Below are 22,478 nucleotides of genomic sequence, written 5' to 3'. Positions count from 1 at the left end.
TTTAACCAGAGTCTCACTTTGTTGCCAAGGCTGGAGTGCAGTCTCTGCTCACCGCAGCCTCTGCCTCCCGGGCTCAAGTAATTCTCCTGCCTCATCCTCCCTAGTAGCTGGGATTATAGGCGCTTGCCACCACGCCTGGCTAATTTTTGTATTTTTAGTAGATATGTGGTTTCACCATGTTGGCCAGACTGGTCTCAAACTCCTAACCTCAGGTGATCTTCCTGTCTTGGCCTCCCAAAGTGCTGGGATTACAGGCATGAGCCACCACGCCCAGCCCCATCTCTATTTAAAAAAAAAAAAGGATTCAAGGAGGAGAGAGCATCTGGTTGGCCTAGCTTGGGTCACATGCCAATCCCTTAGCCAGGGAATGGAGGTAGCCTTCATTGACAGTCCACCAAGATTATAGCAGCTGAAACAGTTGCCCCAAGCCAAATCTCCAAAGCTGGTGCCAAGGCAAATGGATACTGAGCAGGCCAAAACAGTGGCTCTCCATTACAGGACGTGTGCACTGGGAAAACCTAGGGCCCAGTTGGTGCTGCAGGCTGGGGAGAGGGGGAGGATGGAGCAGTTACCTGAACTGATAGGTGTACCCTTGTGACTGGATCCCTAGGCCTCAGAGCCCAGAGTCTACTTCAAATTCCTCCCTTAGGGGCCTTCAGGACTGTTAGGGTGAGATGTGAGCTGGTGTGGAAGAAGGGGCTGTTAAGGTTCTAAGTGGCTGCAGTGAGCTGAGATCACGCCGTTGTACTCCAGACTGTGCAACAGAGCGAGACTCCATCTCAAGAAAAAAAAAAAGGTTCTAGGTGGGAATCCCAGGCCAGTGTTGAGAAGTGAACCCATGGAACTTAATAATTTAATAGTTCCAAAGTGGGAGGAGGGAGGGACTTGGCTTTTCCTGGGATATGGCAAGCATGGACAGTAAGCCCATTCTCAATCTCCAGGATGCCAAGAGGGTCAGGCGTTCCCCCGGCTTCCCCAGGCCCCTCACACCACATGGAATTTCAGAAGATCAGAGGCAGAGGCCAGTGCTCACGCAGGGGAGAAGCAGGGAGAAACCTCCTGCTTCATGCAACTGAAAGAGAGTCAAACGGGGGCGGGGGTTTGTTAGGAAAGTGTAATTACCAAGCCTGCCTGTTCCTAAAGCCTGGCACGAGGAAAATGGGACCATCTGGGATCCTGATGCTGTACAGCGGGGGCAGAGGTAGACTCAGGGCAACCGAAATTCTCTCCTTGTGGTTGGAGCCTCCCTGAGCCTTGTCCAGACCTGGCCCAGCTCAGTCTGAGAGGTGGAATGAGTTCTGAGCACAGGTTGCAAAGGGACTTGTAGGCTCTTCAGGAACCAGGGAGTAGTGGGCTTACAAGAATGTGACATCAGGAGGAGGAGACAAGAAGGTTCTAGATTCACTCTCCATTCTTCCCTGCCCTGCTCAGAGCCACAGGAAGCTGACCTCTGTGGACTTACTGCCCTGGCTTCTTGCCCTCAGCTTCCTGTTGGGTTTGGCCAATGGAAGCCACTGGCAGGAGACTAGCTGATGGGGTGAGAAAGAGGTCAGGGCACTCATTCCACACCCTCAGCCCCACTGCTGGGCCTGGGTGTTGGCAGCAGCTGCCTTCCTCTGTAGAAGGCCACAGCTCCCACGGGGCAACAGCTCTCCCCCAGCCACAGCTGTCACCAAGTTCTGCCAATACCACGCCCAGGCACAGTGGCTCACACTTGTAATCCCAGCATTTTGGGAGGCCAAGGCGGGCAGATCACTTGAGGTCAGGAGTTTGAGACCAGCCTGGCCAACATGGTAAAACCCCATCTGCACTAAAAATACAAAAACTAGCCAGGCGTGGTGGCGCACACCTGTAGTCCCAGCTACTCGGGAGGCTGAGGCGGAAGACTCACTTGAACCCAGGAGGCGGAGGTTGTAGTGAGCCGAGATCGCACCACTGCACTCCAGCCTGGGTGACAGAGTGAGACTCTGTCTTAAAACAAACAAACAAACAAACCAAAAAACCCACCATGCCTCCTCTTACCCCTTCCAGCCTCCAGGTGCTAAGGGCTTTCTTCTGCAGCCAGGCCCTGGGTGCCTCCCGGCCCTCGTAGTTTCCTGCAGCCCCAGTCGCCTGTCACTAGTCTTTTCATTAGCCTCTCCTCAGCTTACCCTCTGAAGGAGCCATCTTTTTTCTGCAGGCCCCTGGTGGAACAACCTCTTACTATAGCACAGCAGCATGGAAGCCCCCTATCACCTCGGCCCCTTGCTGAGCCCCTTGCTTGCCCAGGGCTGCCTCAGAGAGAACAACAGTCAAGGAATCTCAATCAAGTGTTCTCTGGTGTTTGGCAGAGCCCTTAAGAGGTTATTCTGTCACCTCCCTGCCTCCACACATGGAGAATAGTAGTAGGGCTGAGACTGGCCAACCCAAGAAAGGCCTTCAGCTGAGGAGAGGCCCTGTGGCCTCAGCTGCCCCCAAGGATGGGTTCTTTGGACCCTGCTTTGCTTCTGTTCCTTCTGCTGCCATCTCAGCCGATTCCTTGTCTTGTTAATGAAAAGTGTGCAACTGTGTCCTTCCCTGTAGCAGGGAAGCCAGGGCTCTTTTATAATCTTCCCCTGAACTTCAGCAGTCTTCCGCTTACCACTTACCTCTTCCCTTGCCCAGAGGTAATCCTTTTTTCTGCCCCCACCCACTACCTCTTGCTCAGAGCATGGTGAGGAGCAGGGAGAAAGATTGGGAGCCTTCTCTGAGCCTTGCACTCCCGCCCCAGACCTTGGTTTTCCCAGGAAGCAGCAGGCAGGGGCAGGCCTGTTTCAGACTGAGGGCAAGACAGATGCTCATTAAGGAAGCTGAGAACAGAGGGAGGTGACTAATGGTGTCAGGAGCAGAGCCTAGCGGGAGCAGAGAATTGAGCAACAGGATCAGAATTGAATGTGGGAGAAAACAGGAGAGGAGAGGAGTCAGCACCCAGAGCCAGCGCGGCTCTCACTCCCAAAGGATTCTCTTAGGAGAAAACACAACCAGCCTCCTCCTACAACCTGCTTCTCTCCCTCCTGAAAGCTGTGATCGTTGAAGACTACTCTGTCACCTTGTGTGGGGGAGGGGTGGCTAGGACATGGATACAGATAAAGGTAAGGTGTTCATTCATTCATTTCACAAACATTCACCAAGTGCCTGCTACATACAGGGCACCAGCAGTGAATCAGACAAGCAGAATCCCTGCCTTCATGGAGCTTATTACCTGATGTATTTAAAATGCAGACTTACGGCCGGGTGCAGTGGCTCACACCTGTAATCCCAGCACTTTGGGAGGCTGAGGCAGGCAGATCACCTGAGGTCAGGAGTTCCAGACCAGCCTGGCCAACAGGGCGAAACACCGTCTCTACAAAAGTACAAAAATTAGCTGGGCATGGTGGCGGGCAACTGTAATCCCAGCTACTCGGGAGGCTGAGGGACAAGAATCTCTTGAACTGGGGGGCGGGGAGGCTGCAGTGAGCTGAGATCACACCACTGCACTCCAGCCTAGGTGACAGAGCGAGACTCCGTCTCAAAAAAATACAATACAATACAATACAATACAATACAATACAATACAATACAATACAATCCAGACGGCCTACTGTGGCCCACAAAACTGCACATGGTCTCTCCAACTGCACTGTATGCCCCTCTTTCTCTCACTCTGCTGAAGCCACAAAGGCCCTCCTGCTCTGCCCTGAGCATGCCAACTTCACTCCTACCTCAGTGCTCTTGCCTTGGCTGTTCCCTCTGCCTGGAACTCTTTTTCTCCCCGATGTTCTTGTGACTGCTTCCTTCCGGTCATGCAAGTCTCAGCTGAGAGATTTCCCAAGCAGAGAGAAAGGCACTCCAGAGAATGTGGAAAGCTTGTTGGCAAGGCCTGGTGTGGGAAAGAGCTGAAGAACTAAAAGGAAACCGGGGTGGATGAGGCAGAGAGGGCAGAGGGAAGTCAGGGAGATTTAAGCCAACCTCCCCTGAAAGTTGACCCTGATCAAAGGCTGTGATCCAGGGAGCAGGTGACGACAGAAGAGAGCCCAAAGGAGAAGAGTTTTTGAGTTGGTCACAGCTTCAAGCAACCAGGGAGCATTCTGAAAAGCTTCATGAAGAATTCGCAACTGTCCACCCAGGGCAAGAAAGAGAGAAGCATTTATCCAGTGGTTCCTGCCCCCCTTGCCAAGAGTTTCCCCCAAGGAATTAACTGCCCTGCACCACTGGGCTGCCTAAGCAGGAAAGCCAGGCAGTTTCCTGCCAACAGAGAAGCCCTGGGGCAAAGAGCAGGGGCGTAAATTCAGGGGCCTGCGGGTGTGGCACTGCCAGATCACGCATGAACAGGTTGAAGCCAGCGTGGAGCTGGTTGTGGTGCACAAGAGGTGCCTGGTACAGTAAGAGAGACATACCATGAGGATGGAGATGGCAGCTGGAGATAGGAGGGGTGAGTGGTATTTGCCTGAGAAGAGGGTGGAAGCAAGGCAGGCAAATATTTCTGACGTGGGTGGAAGAGGAAGTTGTGGTTTGAGGCATCAGATGGTGCCTCCCTTTTGTGGGGTGCCCAATCAGGGCACTGCCACCCCTGCATGTCTCAAGGAGCCCATCTCTCACTTTGTGGGGCATTTACTAAGAGTCCCATAGCATCATTCCATGGGAAGGATGAGGAGGTAGGGTATTGATGTGTTTCTCAAGGTACCTGCATGGAACCTGTGTTGGATGAAAGGCTAGGGAAGAGTCTCACCGCATTTATCATGAGATCTAGCACATTCACTCAGTAATCAGTATCTACTGAGCATCTACTATGTGCCAGGCGCTGTCCTGGGTGCTGGAGGAGTGGCAGTGGGCCCTGCCATTACTGTGCATAACATCCCAGTGTGTGACAGGCAGACTTAGTACCCACTCCACACGTTTCTTTTTTCTTTTTCTTTGTTTTGAGACAGGGTTTCCCTCTGTCACCAGGCTGGAGTGCAGTGGCATGATCACGGCTCACTACCGCCTCAACCACCCAGGCTCCAGCGATCCCCCCACCTCAGCCTCCCAAGTGGCTGGGACCACAAGCATGCGTCATCATGCCTGGCTAATTTTTAAATTATTTGTAGAGATGAGATCTTGCTATGTTGCCCAGGCTGGTCTTGAACTCCTGAGCTAAAGCAATCCTCCCACCCCAGCCTACCAAAGTGCTGCAATTACACCATGCCTGGCCTCCATGTGTGTTTCAATGTGTACACAGAACAGGCATGTGCTATCTCATGGAAGCCTACAACCCACTCCCTTCCTCCATAATCTCCCCCTGTCCCCACCCACACCCAGCTCCACACAGAGGGCCCAGGTCAGGGGAATAATTCCAACCCCTCACGCTGGAGGCCAGCTCATTCTGATTTCTCAAGAAGTTTAATTTTGCCAACAGCCAGAGGCAACGACAGCAGCTCTGGAAATTTGGCTGCTGGTTCTCTGGGCTGGGATAGGCAGCCCAGAAATAATTACCTCTTTGAGTGCTTTATTGGAATATGCACGTGCTTCCTGCTCTGTAGGGGCTCTTCTCTCCCAGGGCTGCTTCTTAACGTGAGGAATGAATTAGGCCTGTGAGGCTGCTGGAGCTGCTTCAAGGAGCGGGTGGAGGGTAGGTCCGCCTCAGGGAGGGACCTTATCCATCCCCTTTCCTGCAAAACCACATTATACGGACAGGTGTTTGGAGAGCCATCTGCAATCTGTCCGTCGCAAGCACCGAAGCCTCACCACGTTATGGTCCTAGAGTTACCCCCAAGGTCTTCCTCCAACCCTGCACTGCGCCGGAAGCGCCTCGCGGAAGTGCCTCCCTGCGCTGGCTGAGGATGGGTGGCCCTGAGACTCGGGCTCTGAGCTCTGAGGGCTGCTTTGCTCTAGGCGTGCCCCCTCTATGCTGTTGCCCTGCGCCTCCTTGCTCGGGGCAAGGAAACAGAATGCTAATGATGATGAGTCCAGGTTTCCCTGGGTGTGGAACCAGCCAGATAGATGGATTCCAGCGCCACATCCTGGCTCCAGCCTCCAGACCTGCCACTGCACCAAGATGGCCGCCTCCCCTGTGACTGTGGGCAGGAAATGAGGGGAGTGAACAGGCAGAAAGCGGAAGCGAAAGGACTGAAATGCAGGAACAGATTTCATTTTTTTCTGCCCCAAATCTGGTGGAGTGCTCCCAAGGTCACTGAGACTGTCTCCCTGACTCCAGCCCAGTCTGTGGCCTCCCAGCTTCCTAGGGAGCCCAACCCACACCCCCTGACTTGCTGGGCACCTGGACAGGGGGCATGAGGGACTTCAACTCCATGCAGTTATTTCAGCTCCATGATTCAGCTGAAATCCTCTGGGTTCAAGCTGTTGACTAGAATCTGTCTAAAATAATCACCCTCCTTTGATTTAGGCTATAATGTGGTGTTGAGGCACACAACCAAATGGCTGTTAGGGACATAAGGACCTCTAGGCCTGGGAACTCCTGTGGATGCTGCTTGAAGCTCCAGTGCTCCCGCAGGCCCACAGAAGTGTGGTGCTATGCCATTCCTCCCCAGTCTTGGCTTCTGGAAAACTACTCATTCTTCAAAATCCTGATCAAAGATCACCGGTTTGGCCAGATATGGTGGTTCCTGCCTGTAATCCCAGCACTTTGGGAGGCAGAAGCGGGAGAATTGCTTGAGCCCAGGAGTTCCAGACCAGCCTGGGCAACAAAGTGAGACACTGTCTCTACAAAAATTTAAATATTAGTCAGGCACAGTGGCACATGCCTATAGTCTCGGCTACTTGGGAGAATCACTTGAGCCCAGGAGTCTGAGGCTGCAGTGAGCCATGATCTTGCCATTGCACTCCAGCCTGGGTGACAGAGCAAGACCCTGTCTGTAAAAAAACAAGATCACCTCTTCTTTGAAGCCTTCTCAGATCTGATCCCTTTTCAGGTCTAGCTGATTGCTCTCCTTTGAGTCAATACTTCATTCTGCAAATGGCCTGATCTTGAACAAGTTACTAATGATTATGGGACCTCTGTAAAATGGAGATGATAGATCCCTCACAGGGTTGGCAAGGAGTTAAAGGTAATGTATCTTTAAAACTTTGCATTGTACTTGGCACATGATCAGGGCTCAAAAAATGACGGTTTTTCGAGTGATAATGGCAGTGATTGCACTTTTTCAGTCATCCGTTTACATATCTGTCACCTCTAATAGATTGTGAACTCTTCAGGACAAGGACCACAGTTGAGTCACTGCTGTAGGCATGGCACCCTGGCTGGCTCAGAGTGAGCACCCAATACAGAGTAATGAATGTCAGTGTTATCATTAAGACACTTACAATAATACCAACTGGCCTTTAAAGAGTGTTTGCCATATGCTGGCCACTGTTCCAACTAGTTTACCAAGATTATGTCATTTCATCTTCACAGCAATCCTATAAAGCATTATCATCCCCAATTTACAGATGAATAAACTGCATCTTATCAAGGCTAGACAATTTGCCTGAGGTCTTACTGTAAGAAGTAGGAGATGGAGACAGTTCTTGAACCAGATCAGTCTGACTCCAGAGTTTTTGGTCACCCACCCAACTCCACTGCCCAGTGTGTTCTGTGCTATATTGTAATCCTCAGGCCACCTGTCTTTCTTTTCTGCCTGTCAACAGGAATTGGGTTTGGTTTATTTCTGTAGCCACTAAACCCTGCACAGATCCTGGCACACAGTAGGCCACACAGTCAATATTTCTTGGATAAGTAGATGAGAAAAGGAGAAGGAGAAAGGAGATGGTCAAAGGCAATCAAGAAGATAGTAGGGCTGGGTGGGGCAAGAGATGTTCAATTTTGGAGAGCCATGGGATGTGAGGCTTCAAGTGGGCAGGGAACAGTATGGCCTGGCCCTGGGGCTCACACACCTTTCTCAGGGCTCCTTGTCATTCCCACCATCCCGAGTGCAAGTGCATTTGGAAGGGCATTCCCTTGGGAACAGACTGAAGCTCAGAAGAATCCGGGCTGAAGGCTCAGGTGCCCCCCTTCTCAGGCAGCTCCTTCCCACTCCCAGGACCACTGGCCTGAGTTCGGGGAAACAAAAAGAGGTTTGCAGCATGGGAGCCAGCATTTGGGAGAAGAGCAAACAAGAGCAGACAGCAGCATCTCTGTGCCTTAGGAGACTAAACAGTGGGGGCCAGGGAGTCACCCCCCCTTCCTGAGCTCAACATTCAGGGCCTGACCTGACTCAGGAGGCTTGTAGCTTGGGGGAGCCAGCCTTGGTGGAGGTAAATCTCTCCTGTGAGTGGGTGGGTGCGTCTCTGGTTCCCTGTCCCATCAGCACCCTGGGGTGGGGCCTGCCCGCCAGCTGACCCCAGGACCTGGGTTGCAAGAACCCTTGCCAGCCACTCAGCCTGGCATCTTCAAGCCCAGTTGATGCTAGAGGGAGAGGGAGTTTTTAATTTATATTTCTCGGCTTGATTCAGAGTCTGGGCAGCTATTTTGACTGCTTCACTGGAATATTCTTTAATCCTGAGTTTCTTTTTCTCATTATGGCTCGAAAATTAAAATCTCTCTGCCTTCGGCAAATGAAGGCTGAGTGAGAGAAGGCTGCTGCCACCACACATTTCTTATTTCGGTCAATTTGGAAACACCAAATGCTTCTTCTCAGGGCAGGTGACCGAGGGAGGAGGATGGGGCAGAGTTTAGCCTCCTCCTTGCCACGTCCTGGGCATTAATCCTCCCATTATTCCTGCAGCCCTCGCTGACCTGGCCTAATCACAAACTTAATAACACCCTGCACTTACAAAGCTCTTCTCCATGCATTATTTCCAGCAGAGCCTCACAAGAGCCCTACATGGAAGGAAAGCAGGTGTTCTCATCCTCACTTTTATTAACAAGGAACTGAGGGCCCCGCACATTTCATAGATGAGAGATAGAAGCCTCTGAGGTCCTTCGGGAGGTGCAGTCTGGTGGGGGTGGAGAAACTGTGACCCCTCCCCTTCAAGTCCCCTTGCTTCCCAGAAGACAGCGGAGCCAGCACCCCTTCGTCTCATTGCTCCCAGAACACTGAATGGGAGACTCATTCAGGAGCGGCGTGATCTAGGGCAGTTCCTGTCCACCCTCTGAGCCTCAACTCCCTTATATTTATTTATTTTTATTTTATTTTATTTACTTTTTAATTTTTTAATTTTTATTTTTTTTGAGATGGAGTCGCCCTCTGTCTCCGAGGCTGGAGTGCAATGGCGCCATCTTGGCTCACTGCAACCTCTGCCTCCCGAGTTCAAGTTATTCTCCTGCCTCAGCCTCCTGAGTAGCTGGGATTACAGGCATGTGCCACCACACCTGGCTAATTTTTGTATTTTTAGTAGAGACAGGGTTTCACCATGTTGGCCAGGCTGGTCTCGAACTCCTGACCTCAGGTGATCTGCCCGCCTCGGCCTCCCAAATTGCTGGGATTACAGGCTTGAGCCACCTCGCCTGGCCTATTTTATTTCTATTTTTTTTTTTTTGAGATGGAGTCTTGCTCTGTCTTCCAGGCCGGAGTGCAAGGGTGCAGTCTTGGCTCACTGTAACCTCTGCCTCCCAAGTTCAAGCGATTCTCCTGCCTCGGCCTCCCAAGTAGCTGGGATTACAGGCGTGCACCACCATGCCCAGCTAATTTTTGTATTTTTGGTGGAGACGGGGTTTCACCATGTTGGCCAGGCTGGTCTCAAACTCCTGACCTCAGGTGATCCATCTGCCTCGGCCTCCCAAAGTGCTGGGATTGCAGCTGTAAGCCATTGTGCCTGGCCAACTCTCATATATTTAAAAGATGGGTTGCCCTAAATCATGCCTAATGCCACCTTGCCTCGCTTGTGCCCAGACCCCAGGGAAGGGAGGGTGGCTGTTCTCTGCTGCGTTGCTTCATCTCCAGGTTTCCACTCTCTGTCCCTGTGTGGCTGCTCCTCTTCCTGGGCCAGCACATCCAGTTGTCTTTGCCCTGCTCTTCTTTCTCTTTGCAGATCTCTCCCTCACTTGCTGACAGAGTCTCTGAGGGATATCTGGTCTGTAGAGTCTTCCGGTGTAGTTCCAGAACATGCCCTTGGCCATGGGCCTGGAAACGGTGTCTGGTGGGAAGTGGCTCTGGGACGGCCTGAAAGCCATAGCTGCACACTGTTTCTACCAAGCTCATCAGGAGGTGCCTGGGAGGCTTCCAAGGTCTGAAACAGGTCCCCTTCCCTGAGGGACACAGGTTTAGAAATGAAGGCTGCCTCTGTCTCGAGCATTAGAAATTGTGACTTCCCTGTGGGTAAATAACAGCATCAGCCTTCTTAGGGACACAGGTCCTGGCGGAAACGGAGCTCTTGTTCCACCTTTGCCCCACTCCAAGCTTCCTGGAGGACCCGGTAGTTTTCCACATTCTTTTACTCCCATTTGTGGGGCTCTGGAGCCTGGCCAGTTGTCTCCTGATGGAAACCAGAACCCAAGGCACCACAGGCCCCTAAACCTCTCCAACAACTGCGTGTGGTTGTTCCTAGTGCGAAATGCCAGCCACATTCACCTTCCCCTCCTCCTCCCTGGAGAGTGGGAACTGAGGGCCTGACCACTATTTTTTTCACCACCTCAGCCCCAGGGACCACAGGAGGAACTCCATATCTAACCTGAGCCAGCAGGAGGGACAGCATAGGGGCCTCCTAAGGATGGTGCAGGTGGGAGCAAGAGCTGAGGTAGGGAGGAGTGGATGAATACTTCCGGGAGATAAAAGATTTGAATTGCACCTCAAAACCCAAAAGGAGGATGCATTGTTGAGGCAGGGAAGATAAAAATAAGCAAAGTGGAAAGCCGAGGATTTGAATTTAGACAGATCTGGGTTCACATTTCAGCTCCATCTCAAGCTGTGAAATCTTAGGCAACTTCTGGAGTCCTTGGTTTCCTCCTCCACGCTCCACAATGGCGATTATTCCATAATGTTGTTGCAGCATTCAATGAAATAATGTACATAAGAAACTTACTAGGCAGGTGTTATGGCTCGTGCCTGTAATCCCAACACTTCGGAAGGCTGAGGTGGGAGAATCACTTGAGGCTAGGAGTTCAAGACCAGCGTGGGAACATTGCAAGACCTTGCCTCCACTAAAAATGTAAAAATCAGCTGTGTGCCATATCAAATACCTTTGGTCCCAGCTACTCGGTAGGCTGAGGTGGGAGTTTGAGGTTGCAGTGAGCTATGATCGCACCATTGCACTCCAGCCTGGCCAACAAGTGAGACTTTGTCTCAATAGGAAGAAAGAGACAGAGAAAGAAACTTACCAAGTTTTCTGGCATATATTGGGCACCCAGTAAATGGTTGCTATTATTGTTATCACTATGTTGGTGATGGGGAGTCAAGAAGAGGGAATTGAAGAGCAGACTTTCTTGATTGTAGAGACAGGCAACCACAGTGAGTAGGAGAAGAAATCCCCAGACAGGGGTCTCTAACAGAAGCCATCTGTGATCTCATGAGGGCCTAGACTTGCCACTCTGGTGCTGTCTTGTTGACTCAGATATAGGCTTTGATTTCCTTGGAGCAGCTCAGTTTACATCAGGAATAAGCAGCATCTTGGGAAATTCGAGTCACAGAGACTGGGCAGAGTCGCTCTCACTGTCAGATAAAGGGGCCCCTGTTCTGATTCCCATCAGTGACAAGGGATGACACTCAGGCTGCCACTGAGCATGAGGGCCAGGCCAGAAGGAACAATGGCTGGGCAGGTGCCAAGGTCTTGGGAAAAAACTGAGGTCCTGAGAGAGAAACCAGAGCTGCCCCAGTGGGTACTGCCTTCCCTTTTGTGCCTCTCACTTTTTGCTCCCAGTCCCAGTTTCTTGTCTTTTCTTTTTTTGTTTTTTATAGAGATGGGGTCTCACTATGTTGCCCAGGCTGGTCTTGAATTCCTGGCCTCAAGTAATCCTCCCACCTTGGCCTCCTAAAGTGCTGGGATTACAGACGTGAGCCACCACAACTGCTTCCCCCACCGATGTCTAAACCCTCCAACCCCTATCTCTGACAAGGAGGGTGGGACCAAGCTGAGATGTGTCAGGGTAGGTGGTGATGATACCATAGACACTGGGAGTCCTCTCCCAGAGGTGCTGGTTACAGTATTGGACTTCCTTCTACATCACTAGAACTGGGGGACCCATAAAAGATCAGAGGGCCAGGAAAATGGAGTAGCAATCCTAAAATCCTGAGAAGTGAGAATTCACAGCTGTCGGCTTTACCTCACCCTGCTTCTTTTCTTCTTCTTCTTCTTCTTCTTTCTTTTCCCCCCCAAGACAGTCTCACTCTGTCACACAGGCTGGAGTGCAGTGGCGCAATCTTGGCTCACTGCGGCCTCTGCCTCCCGGGTACAAGCAATTCTCCTGCTTCAGTCTCCTGAGTAGCTGGGATTACAGGTGCCCGCCACCACCCCCAGCTAACTTTTGTATTTTTAGTAGAGATGGGGTTTCTCCATGTTGGCCAGGCTGGTCTCAAACCCCTGACCTCGTGATCCACCCACCTCGGCCTCCCAAAGTGCTGGGATTACAGGCATAAGCCACCACACCCGGCTCTTTTCTTCTTTTCTTCAACCCCAGTTCCCTCTTTCTTCTTTCTCTTCTCACTCTCTCTTTTCCATTCTCTTTTTTCTGCCTCTTCCTCAGACTGGTTTTGCAACTTTTCAACTTCTGTTCCCAAACCCCCCTCACATACAGAAGAGTCTCTCTTTCTCTTGTCTCTCATTTATGTCTCTGATTGCCTTACCCAGAGAAGGGACCCCTGCCTTCTCTGATAGAGGCTTAAAAGAGAGCAAAGCCCCAGGGCTGGGGTAGCTCAGGCTCAGGGGACCATGGGGGTGAGGCCTAGGCCACATGGAGATGGAAGCATGAGCCGGCTCATGACTGCATAAAGACTGTGGTATTGAGTGGGCTCTGGTGACTCACCACTCAGCGGAGGGGTCTGGGAGAGTGATGTCACTGTTGACACTAGAACTGCCCCATCCCTGCCCTGAGACCTTTTCTTGCCTTGCTGACTTCTTTTTGCCTCCCTTTATAGGGCAGGGCTAAGGAAGCAAGTTTCACCTTTGATGACATTTAGAACCACAATGTGGTTTTTTTAAACCGAGAATTTCCTTCCCACATCCTCACCTCCTCCTCCTCTGCCTGTCTTGTGGCGGGGCGGGGGGGGGGGGTGTACTCATGTGCACGTGGGCATTCTCTGTCTCACACATGTGTGCACATTTCTTTTATGTATGTACAGCTCACGTGCATGCACACACACACACTCACTCACACTCACACATACTCCCACCTGCCATCTGTTTCCGTCAGTCGGGGGATCACATAAACTGGGCCTCCAAACTGTGCAGGGGGACTGGAAGGGGCTGATTCTCCCAGAGGGGGACCTGAGGAAGAATCCCCGTGTGCTCTTGTCTGCTGGCACCTCGATGCCATGTGCCTCTTCACTTCAGAGGCTGCACCCTTGAGCCCCAGTAAGCCCAGAATTTGGGTAGGAATGTGTGTCCTTGAGAAGGTGCGCTTCCAATTTCATAATCAGAGGAAAACTGGGGTGGAATTGGGTTGTGGGTTGTGGGTAGGGACAGTGGGGATATATGGAGGAAGACATAGACTAGGAGGGCCAGAGACTAGAAACTGACTTCAAGACAAATGTCATCACTGTCCCTTCTCCCACCCTCCCCCAAATTAGATGTATATTTCTTTCCCTCTACATTTTGAGAAGAGAGAAAGTTGCATCTCACTTGGTAACCAAGTCCCAGGAATCTAGCTTAAGCCGGGGCAGAGGAAGAGTTCCCAACATGAGACTGAATATTAATGCTATGTAAATCACATGCAAATGTGTTGAAAGCAAAAATAAATAGGTGGTGGGTCTGAAAAAGGAACAATTAGACTGAGATGAAGGCAGTGGAGGAGCCACAGCCTGGTAACAGGGTGACTTCTGGAGTCTGGGTGCAGGCTGTGTGCTCCTGCCCTCTAGAGATCCTGGCCTGCCTGTGGTTGGTAAAAAATGGTTTGTTTTGGCCATAAGCAACTTACCAACAAGTCCTTGTCAAATGCATACCTGGCCTGGTGGCAGAGGTGGATTTTCTGTGAAGCTAATGAAGCTTGGGTGGCAGTGCTCCTCATTTGCACAGGCCCCTTCGAAACCCTGCACTTAATTTCATATTCATCATCTTGTATTTTTTTTCTTAAAGAGGGCCCCCCAAATTGTATAAGCTTTGGGCTCCACAAAACCTGGGTTCACCTCTGCAGTGAAGGGGATAATTGTGTAAAATGTTGACAAGCTCTCTGTTCTTGGTTTAATTAGCAGCCTCCTTTGAAATAATCTCTATCAGAGATGTGTCTGTGTGCACAGCTTTATGCGCCCCTTTTCCTAGGTGGAGGGAGACCCCATGGCTGCTCCTGTCTCCAAGACACCACGGTTTTCTGCCTCGAGACTGGGGCAAGAGAAGGGTGAAGGAAACTGCTTTGTTTCTAAAGGGAATGTGGCGGAGAACCCCAAGGAACAAGTATCTGATAATAAATAATAATAATCTTACCTTTGTAAAGCCTTTAAGAGTTTCCAAAGGGAATGTGTCATTTGATCTTCACAATAACCCTGAAGCAGGAAGGAAAGGTATTATGGAGATGTGTTACAGACAAGTAAACTGAGGCTCAGAGAAGTCTAATTACAATAATAATAGCTCAAAAGCACAAAGCTATTGTATCAGCAAGAACAATCACATATGTTCACTCATTTAATCTGTACAACAATTCTATGAGGTGGGTACAATTATTATCCTCATTTTAGAAACAGGGAAACTGCACAGAGAGGTTAGCCAAACTAAAGAGTAGCCCAGCCAAGATCCGAACTCAAGCAAGCAGTCTGGCGGCTGAGTCCTTGCTCTCAATCAGTACGCCACTCCAAAACCTTGTGCACAGTCATGGGCTAGACTTCAAGCCCTGACCTGTCTGACCGGTTTCTCATCACCACTAAGCACTAATATGTCCCTCTGAACCAGGAACTCAAAGCCTAGATGGAGGGGCAGGAGATTGGTGGGAAGTCCAGGTGACTGACCGTAAGGATCAGGGTCTAGTCATGGAAATGGCCCCTCAGGACAGATGAGTACCAGGGTTCCCCCTGGACTGAAAGCACAGGGCGGGAGGTGAGCCAGCAGGCACCAGCCCACCAAGAGCCCGGGTAGACTTCTTAAAGAAGCTGGAACATGTTGGTTCCTTTCAGGAACCAACATCTGACAACCTCTCCCCACTCCTTACTTACAGGCAAGTAAACTGAGGCTCAGAGATGTCTAATTACAATAATAATAGCTTACAGTCAAGCATGATGGCTCACGCCTGTAATCCCAGCACTTTGGGAGGCTGAGACAGGTGGATCACTTGAGGACAGGTGTTTGAGACCAGCCTGACCAACATAGCTAAACCCCGTCTCTACTAAAAATACAACAATTAGCCAGGTGTTGTGGCGCACGCCTGTAGTCCCAGCTACTCAGGAGGCTGAGGCAGAAGAATTGCTTGAACCCAGAAGGCAGAGGTTGCAGTGAGCTGAGATCGTGCCACTGCACTCCAGCCTGGGTGACAGAGCGAGACTCTGTCTCAAAAATATATAATAATAATAATAATAATAGCTCACGAGCACAAAGCTATTGTATCAGCAGGGACAATCCCCACTTCCCAGACAAATGAGATCAAGATTATGGTCAGAGGTGTGTTTAGGGAGATTACCATGGCAACGAGGTAAAGGATGATGGACTAAGAGTAGGGGCGCGCTAGAGGGAGACTGGTTAGGAGATGGTGGCAGAAATCCAGGTGAGAAGTGATGAGGCCCCACTCGAACCAAGGTGGTGGCTGTGTGGCTGTGGTGTAAAGAAGAGAGATGCTACAGGGGAGAATGAAGGAAGGAAGGACAGGGATGTCTTTTTCCAACAACACAGCCCACATACAGGCCCCAGTGGAAGAAGCGGGTAGAGAGTGGGAAGTGCTGGCGGCTGCGGGGGCAATAAACAATGAGGCCTGCAGGATGAGCAGCCCCTGGAAGCTGCCAGAGTTGCTCACATCCCATCTTCCTGCTCTCCCCCAGTCAGTCAGGCTGGCCCTGCCACTGGGCTCTGTGTGTGTGGGGGTGGGGGCAGGCGGTGGTGCTGGGGCTGGGGAGAAGGGAGAAGTGTCAGCCCTGGCCTCTGGGGCCACATACAGGGAGGTGAGCTATGGGGAGCATCACGGAAGCGTGATTTAGAGTCTCATTCCCACTGCCCTTCACCGTGCTGCAAGGACAGTTCAACGTAATATATAATTACCGCCGCCCCACAAGGCTGCACCGTACACAGAGCTCCCACCTTCCTCCCGCTCCCTCCTGCCTGCCTTCAGACTATAAATCAGTTTTCAATCCTGAATGCTACCTGTAAATGTTCGAGCTCAGGATCCTCGCCTCATATTCCTATGTCCCTGGGGGGTGGTTCAGGATGTGAGTGGCTTCCCCCAGTCCTGATTCTGACATCCCAGCCCCTGATTGATGGTGAGAAGAGCAGCAGGGAAGCTGGAAATGGCTCTAGGGTCTCTGGAGCCCTGGCCTGGGGAGAGGGGTGGGCAGCTCTGGATCTGCCTGACTCAGCCAAGCCTGAACTGGATGCTCCCCAGTGTACAGAACTGTGGACATGCTCCGGACCAATTGGTGGGAAGGCATTGAAACTGACCCCTCCCCGAAAATGGCAACTTCTTTCCAGCCTTGTCAGATGTGCCAGAGCAGGCAGGTGGGCACGTTCACTGGAGTGTCCAAAAGACGGCAGCCTCGCCATAGGCTGATCTGGGGATGAAGAGGCACAGCCATGCCTTTCCCCTGAGCTGGGATGGGAAATCCCATGATGCACCTTTGAGGTGATAAAAGGACAAATCAAGAAAGAAATTCTTGGCCAGGCATTGTGGCTCATGCCTGTAATCCCAGCACTTTGGGAGACCGAGGCAGGCGGATCACCTGGTGAAACCCTGTCTCTACTAAAAATACAAAAATTATCGAGGCATGGTGCCACATGCCTGTAATCCCAGCTACTTGGGAGGCTGAGGCAGGAGAATCTCCTGAAACCCAGAGGAGGAGGTTGCAGTGAGCCGAGATTGTGCCACTGCACTCCAGCCTGAGTGACAGATCAAAACTCTGTCTCAAAAAAAAAAAAAAACCACACACACACACACACACACACACAGAAAGAAAGAAATTTTTCTTTCTTCCTTTTTTTTTTTTTCTTTTTTAGGAGACAGAGTTGCCCTGGCTGGAGTGCAGTCGTGCGAAGCTGGCTCCCTGCAGCCTCAACTGCAGGTGTGTTATGTCTCCACCATTTACTGATCACCCCATCTGAAGATGGTCCCCCGGCCCTGACCTATTACTTTCTGTCTTAGCGCCCTGTTTGTTATGGTACTAGGTATAATTCATATTATTCCATATTGTCTTGTGTCTTCATTTTTTGTGGGTTTTCACTCCTGGAGTGGAAGCTCTGTGAAGGCAGGGGCCACATTGCCTAGTCAACACTGTATTCCAGTTACTTAGCATCAAGCTTCACACATCATGGTGTTAGTTAAATACTCTTTGAATGAACTGAATGCATGGAGCCGGGGCGGGGTGTCTGCCAAAGAGAAGGTCTTCAAAGCTGAGGCTGACTCTGCCTGCTCCCCTGTGGCAGCCCCATCTGCAGACAGCAGCTGGGCAGATTCCTCCTTCCCTAGGAGACCAGGCTCATGACCCCGGGGGGAATTGAGAGGCCTCTCCAGACCTTGGCCTCCTTCCTCTCCCTTGGGAAAACTCCAGTTGTGACCCCTCCTAGCTGTCCCCGGAGCTGCCTTCTGAGGACCAGGGGTTAATGGTCAGTGTTTATCACCTCCCACTCCCTGACAAGATCCCCAGGTCACTGGAAAGCTTGGCCCAGCCCAAACTGATACCTTGCATGGGCCAGGGACTCAATCTGGGGACAGCAAAGAGGGACTGAGGAGGAAGCTCCTCCACGCATTATAATATCCATGAAGTGAATGCAAATGAACTGAAAGCACCTTTTGAATAAGCAGCTTTTACTGAGGGAGCTGCTCTAATCCCTAAATGGCTTTGCTGACAGGGAGGAGCTTCCCGGTGGTGGAAGGGGTGGGAAATGGGGACACACTGTCAGGAATCGGCTCTGCAGCGCCCTTGTCCCTGCACTTTTAGATTCCGGACACGCTTCTTGTGGCTAATGGAACTCGGAGATCTCTAACCTTGGCCTCCATATTCCACTCCCTGCCCCCGCCCCCAGAGTCTGCAGAGCCCAGCTTCTGTGTTTCCAGGAGGCTGAGGCTGCTGGGTGCTGGGTCTCAGTGTCAAGTGATTCTCTGGGACTGGAAGCAGCTGAGCGTGCCTCCAGTGATGTAGCCCTGTGGGCTCTCTGGTGACCACGTGAGACATCCCTGGGCCTGTGTGTAAAGGTGTGTGGCCGTGTGCACCAGTGGGTTTGTGTCCATTTACACATCTCCTGGAAACAAGTGTCATTGTGTTTGTGCCTCTGTCTGTCCCCACCCCCACATCTCCATCCATCTGTATTCCTCCCCAGGTTAGAGGGGGTTGGCCTCAGCTGGGGAATCATGCTTTTTCAAGGACTAATGACTTTTATCAGAATGATAATGAACTGATGACACAGGGAGGCCCTGGGCTCTGGAGAGAAGCCAGAGAAGGAGCAGCTGGGGACAGAGAGGAGGCTGGTAGGGTTGGGAGGCTAGAGGACTATGCCTCCCAGAAAGGCCAGCCAGCTCCATTCTTCTTTCAGTGGGGGAGGGAGACAGGGACAGAGGAAACCCAGGGGATGTTGGAAACACATTCTCCATTTCCCTTCCCTGTCCCGCCTGCCTCTTCCTGAACCCGCCATTCCCTGCTTTGCTATTCTTCTCGCCCTCCCAGAGGACTCCCCTTGACTACGGGGCTGTGAGGCTAAAGCTGGCTATTCCCCTCTCCCAGTCTCCTTCACTCTAGCCCTTACTCAAAGCCAGGTCCTGCCCAGAGATGGAGAGGGGAGCTGCTCCTAGAATTCTGAGTGGGCAGAGACACATAGGTGGCCTGAGCAGGTCTTAGAGGATGAGAAACTGGAAAGCTGCCCCTTGGGCATGAAGCTTGTCAAGGCTAATTGGCCTCAATATTCTTTCATAATGACTGTAGGGCCAGGTGAGTTGTCAGTGGGGAAAGGAGAGGAGAATTCAGAAGCTCACAGAACATCCACACCAGGGACTTGGGAGATCACAAAACCAGGAACTGTTCTCATTGGTCAGAGAAGATAAGTGATACCAACCTCCCAAAGGTTTCGGAGAGATTTCAGGCAGAGTCTGCAGCATGCAGGGGCTCCCTCACTGGAAAAGCTCCTTCACCTGCTGCAGAGAGGCAGCCACGTCTCCCCAGGCCGGAGCACTCTGGCCTCTAGCACAGCCTGGCATGCAGTGAATACTCAATAAACATCAGCTGTTGTGGATATTAGCATAATCTTCTGGTGGAAAGTCTCTGAGGGTGGTCCCTGCAGAGAGGGGTAAGCTTCTAGGACCCTGGGATTCACAAGGAACGGGGACAGTGCAAGGCAGGCATGGTACCAAGAGACCCAGCTTAAAGACCAAGGAGGCAGGCATGCCGGCCCCCACTGTGGCCTCTCCTTCTCCTGCCCCAGTCTTTCAGGGGCATCCTCCCTCTGGGGCCTGCAGGGAGTCCTCCCTCTGTCCCAGGCAGGCCCAGTGACCTTTTGCTCAAGTCTGCAAATATATTCTTGTCTAGTCTTGGAAATGAAATTGTGCTCAACATTTGTATAGGGCTTTTCCATTGCCCAGCCCTTTACAGACATTAGCTAATTAAATGGAGGAGGGATAGAGAGGAGCTGGCCTCTGCAGTCAGGGACCCCAGGCCCTTCTTACCTGGGCCCAAGTCTCACTCCTCCCTTCTTTCCTGCAAGATTGGCCTTACTCTAAAGAGAAGGCAACTCCTGAGGAATTGGCCACTGAGTCAGAAAGCAAGGGAAGCTGGGAACTTGGTAATCTGTGGAATGTGTAAGGGTCTTCCTGAGGTCATCCTGTCCCACAGCCACACCCAACAACTGGCTTAGTCTGAAAGTGCAGTTCTGTGTCTGCCATGAGTGGGTCAAACACACAGGGCACACAGCTGTGTGGCCTGTTCTAGGGATAGGGCCAACCTCTCACCCCATCTGGGAGGCACAATTGTGGACAGCTGCTCCCAGCCTGGAGCGAAGCATGGAAGCCTCTACCTGCCGCGGTCTTCCTGACCAGGAGGATTGGAGGGGAGCCATCCAGTGTCAGCAGAACAGCTTGCCCTGCCCTCCCCTCCATCTCCACCCTCCTAGAACTGCCCTCCAGGGCACAGCAAGTCAACTCTTACCTGGGGAGGGTGGGGGCGGATTGGGGGGCAGGGAGAGATACCAGTTACAGAAACTGACATAGACATAGGGAAGAAATAGGCCATATTTCGAACTGAGACTGTGGGAGAAAGGAAAGGAAGAAGACTAGAAGGAGAGATGGAGGAAAAAAACATCTTCATGGGGTGCCCGTAGTGTCAAAGATTGAGGATTTCTTCGCGGAGCCGCAGGCAGCCCCATGTTGGATTCCTCTAGCCTGAGAGAGCTGCCCCTCCCACCCCACTGCCTGTTATCCCTCATACCCACAAGGGACGGCATCACAGGCATGTGCCCACTTCACAGGCATGGGCTTCTTCACGGGGCAGGCGGTGCACGTTTTCCTCCCTGATCCCGTCAGAGACTGGAAAGTGGAGACTCGCTCTCCTTCCACAGCCTGGCTGCACTCGGCTCACCCTGATCCCATCAGTCTGCCTGGAGCCGATTGGAGAATCAGCAATTCTGGAGACCCCGCCAGGTCCAGCAGAGGAGGACCTGACCTCCCCGCATCATAATTATCTGTCTCATAAAAAACAGGCATTGAACTTCATAAAACCAATTAGGGCTACAGGGCCAGGTCATGGTAGCAAGTAGGAATTTAACTCTGGTGACAGTGGCAGTCAACTCCAAGGACAGAGCAGTATGTGACAGCTCCCTCCTCTCAGGCCCAGCCCCATAGGCCACCCAAACAAAGCTCCTGCAGATGCAACAGAAGAGGTTGAGGTCAGACCCAAGGAAGGACTGGCTGGCAGGGGCAGGAGCACTGGAGTGGTTTCTTCCCTTTGTGACAAGGAGCCCAACAGAGCCTGAGTCCTCCCTCCACAGCCTTCTCTGGTTCCAGAAAACCTCAAGAGCTTCCCATCATGTTACCAAGGCAACTGTAGCCCTGCAAGATTCACAGTGAGGATGGAGAGACAGCAGGTACTGACAGGAAGCCCAGACAGAATGCCAAGGTGGAGGCACACATCTGAGACTGAGCAGGGAGGCAGGGGCTTTGGGCCAGAGCAAGCAGCCCCTGCCTTTCTGTCTGGGCTGTTCCAGGATCTGTTTTCCTGCAGGCTGTGAGTTTGTTTTACAAACCCCAGTCCCCTGTGGGCGAGAAAACAGCATCAAAGCTTCCTTCCCTGTCAGGTGGGGATGGAGTGGGGGCAAAGGAGGGCTCCTCCACAATTTCCCAGCATGCCAGATGCTGCAGCTCCTGGCCCAGGCCACGGGCAAGGGTTCTCCTGCTTTCAAAGGCCAGCGGGACCCTCCTCCATCACCACCTGCTTGCTCTACCATGGTCCCCTTGGGAGGCAATCTTGCCAAGGAATCAGCAGCACAGGCTGCATTGGTTGGAATTGGAGAGAAGAGTGTTTGGCTCCTGGCTTGGTCATTTTCTAAGACTCCATGACCTTGGTGAAGTCACTTCTTGCTCAGATTGTTTCTTTAGCTGAAAATCGGGATAATATGATGAATTCTTAGGATTTAATAGTACCATATACATCATGTGCTTGCACCAAGACTGGCACTGTGTCAATTTTTTTTTTTTTTTTTAAAGTGGTTTGGGAGTCTCTCTGAGCCTACTCTGGCTTGGGAGACTGCCTGATTTAAAAAATAATAATAAATTAAATAAAAAAGAAAAAAAAAGCTGTTAAAGGCTGGGCATGGTGGCTCAGGCCTATAATCCCAGCATATTGGGAGGCCAAGGTGGGAGGATCGCTTGAGGCCTGGAGTTTGAGATCAGCCTGGGCAACATAGTGAGACCTCATCTCTTTTTAATTAAAAATTTTTTTAAAAAAGCTGTTAAAATGTTATCATTATTATTACTATTCTGATTTTTATTATCATTGTGTGTGCCTCTGTTTACTTGTCTGTAAGATAGAAATCATGATTAGACCTAATTCAATGAGTAGTTTGCAGATTTCATGAGACAAAACACGTAAAATGCCTTGAACAGCACCTTAGCCATGGGAAGTGTCAATTAATAGGAGTGATCCCTATACTCCCCTCCTTACCCCCACCCCAGGCCTTCAGATTACCTACTGGGGAGCCACCACCAAACTGGCCCAAACTCCCAGTTCCCTAAGTAGTAGGGGCTATGAAAACGAGGTTTCTGGAGCTGTAGTTGGGGAAGCCATTCCTTTTTCCTTTTTTTTTCCCCTCCA

General features: G+C 51.4%; 1 long non-coding RNA gene across 1 annotated transcript in view; it reads right to left on the bottom strand.

Annotated features, from left to right (window-relative positions):
* Nucleotides 1–22,478, bottom strand: part of LOC100985188 (uncharacterized) — a 105,601-nt gene that overhangs the window by 48,999 nt on the left and 34,124 nt on the right. Inside the window, exon 2 of the long non-coding RNA XR_008625505.2 lies at nt 14,482–14,540. This is a non-coding gene — a long non-coding RNA (uncharacterized LOC100985188). The remainder of the gene's footprint in view (nt 1–14,481; nt 14,541–22,478) is intronic.

Source organism: Pan paniscus, chromosome 4, assembly GCF_029289425.2.
Source record: "Pan paniscus chromosome 4, NHGRI_mPanPan1-v2.0_pri, whole genome shotgun sequence".
Taxonomy (NCBI): domain Eukaryota; kingdom Metazoa; phylum Chordata; class Mammalia; order Primates; family Hominidae; genus Pan; species Pan paniscus.
This window is presented reverse-complemented; position numbering and strand designations above follow the sequence as displayed.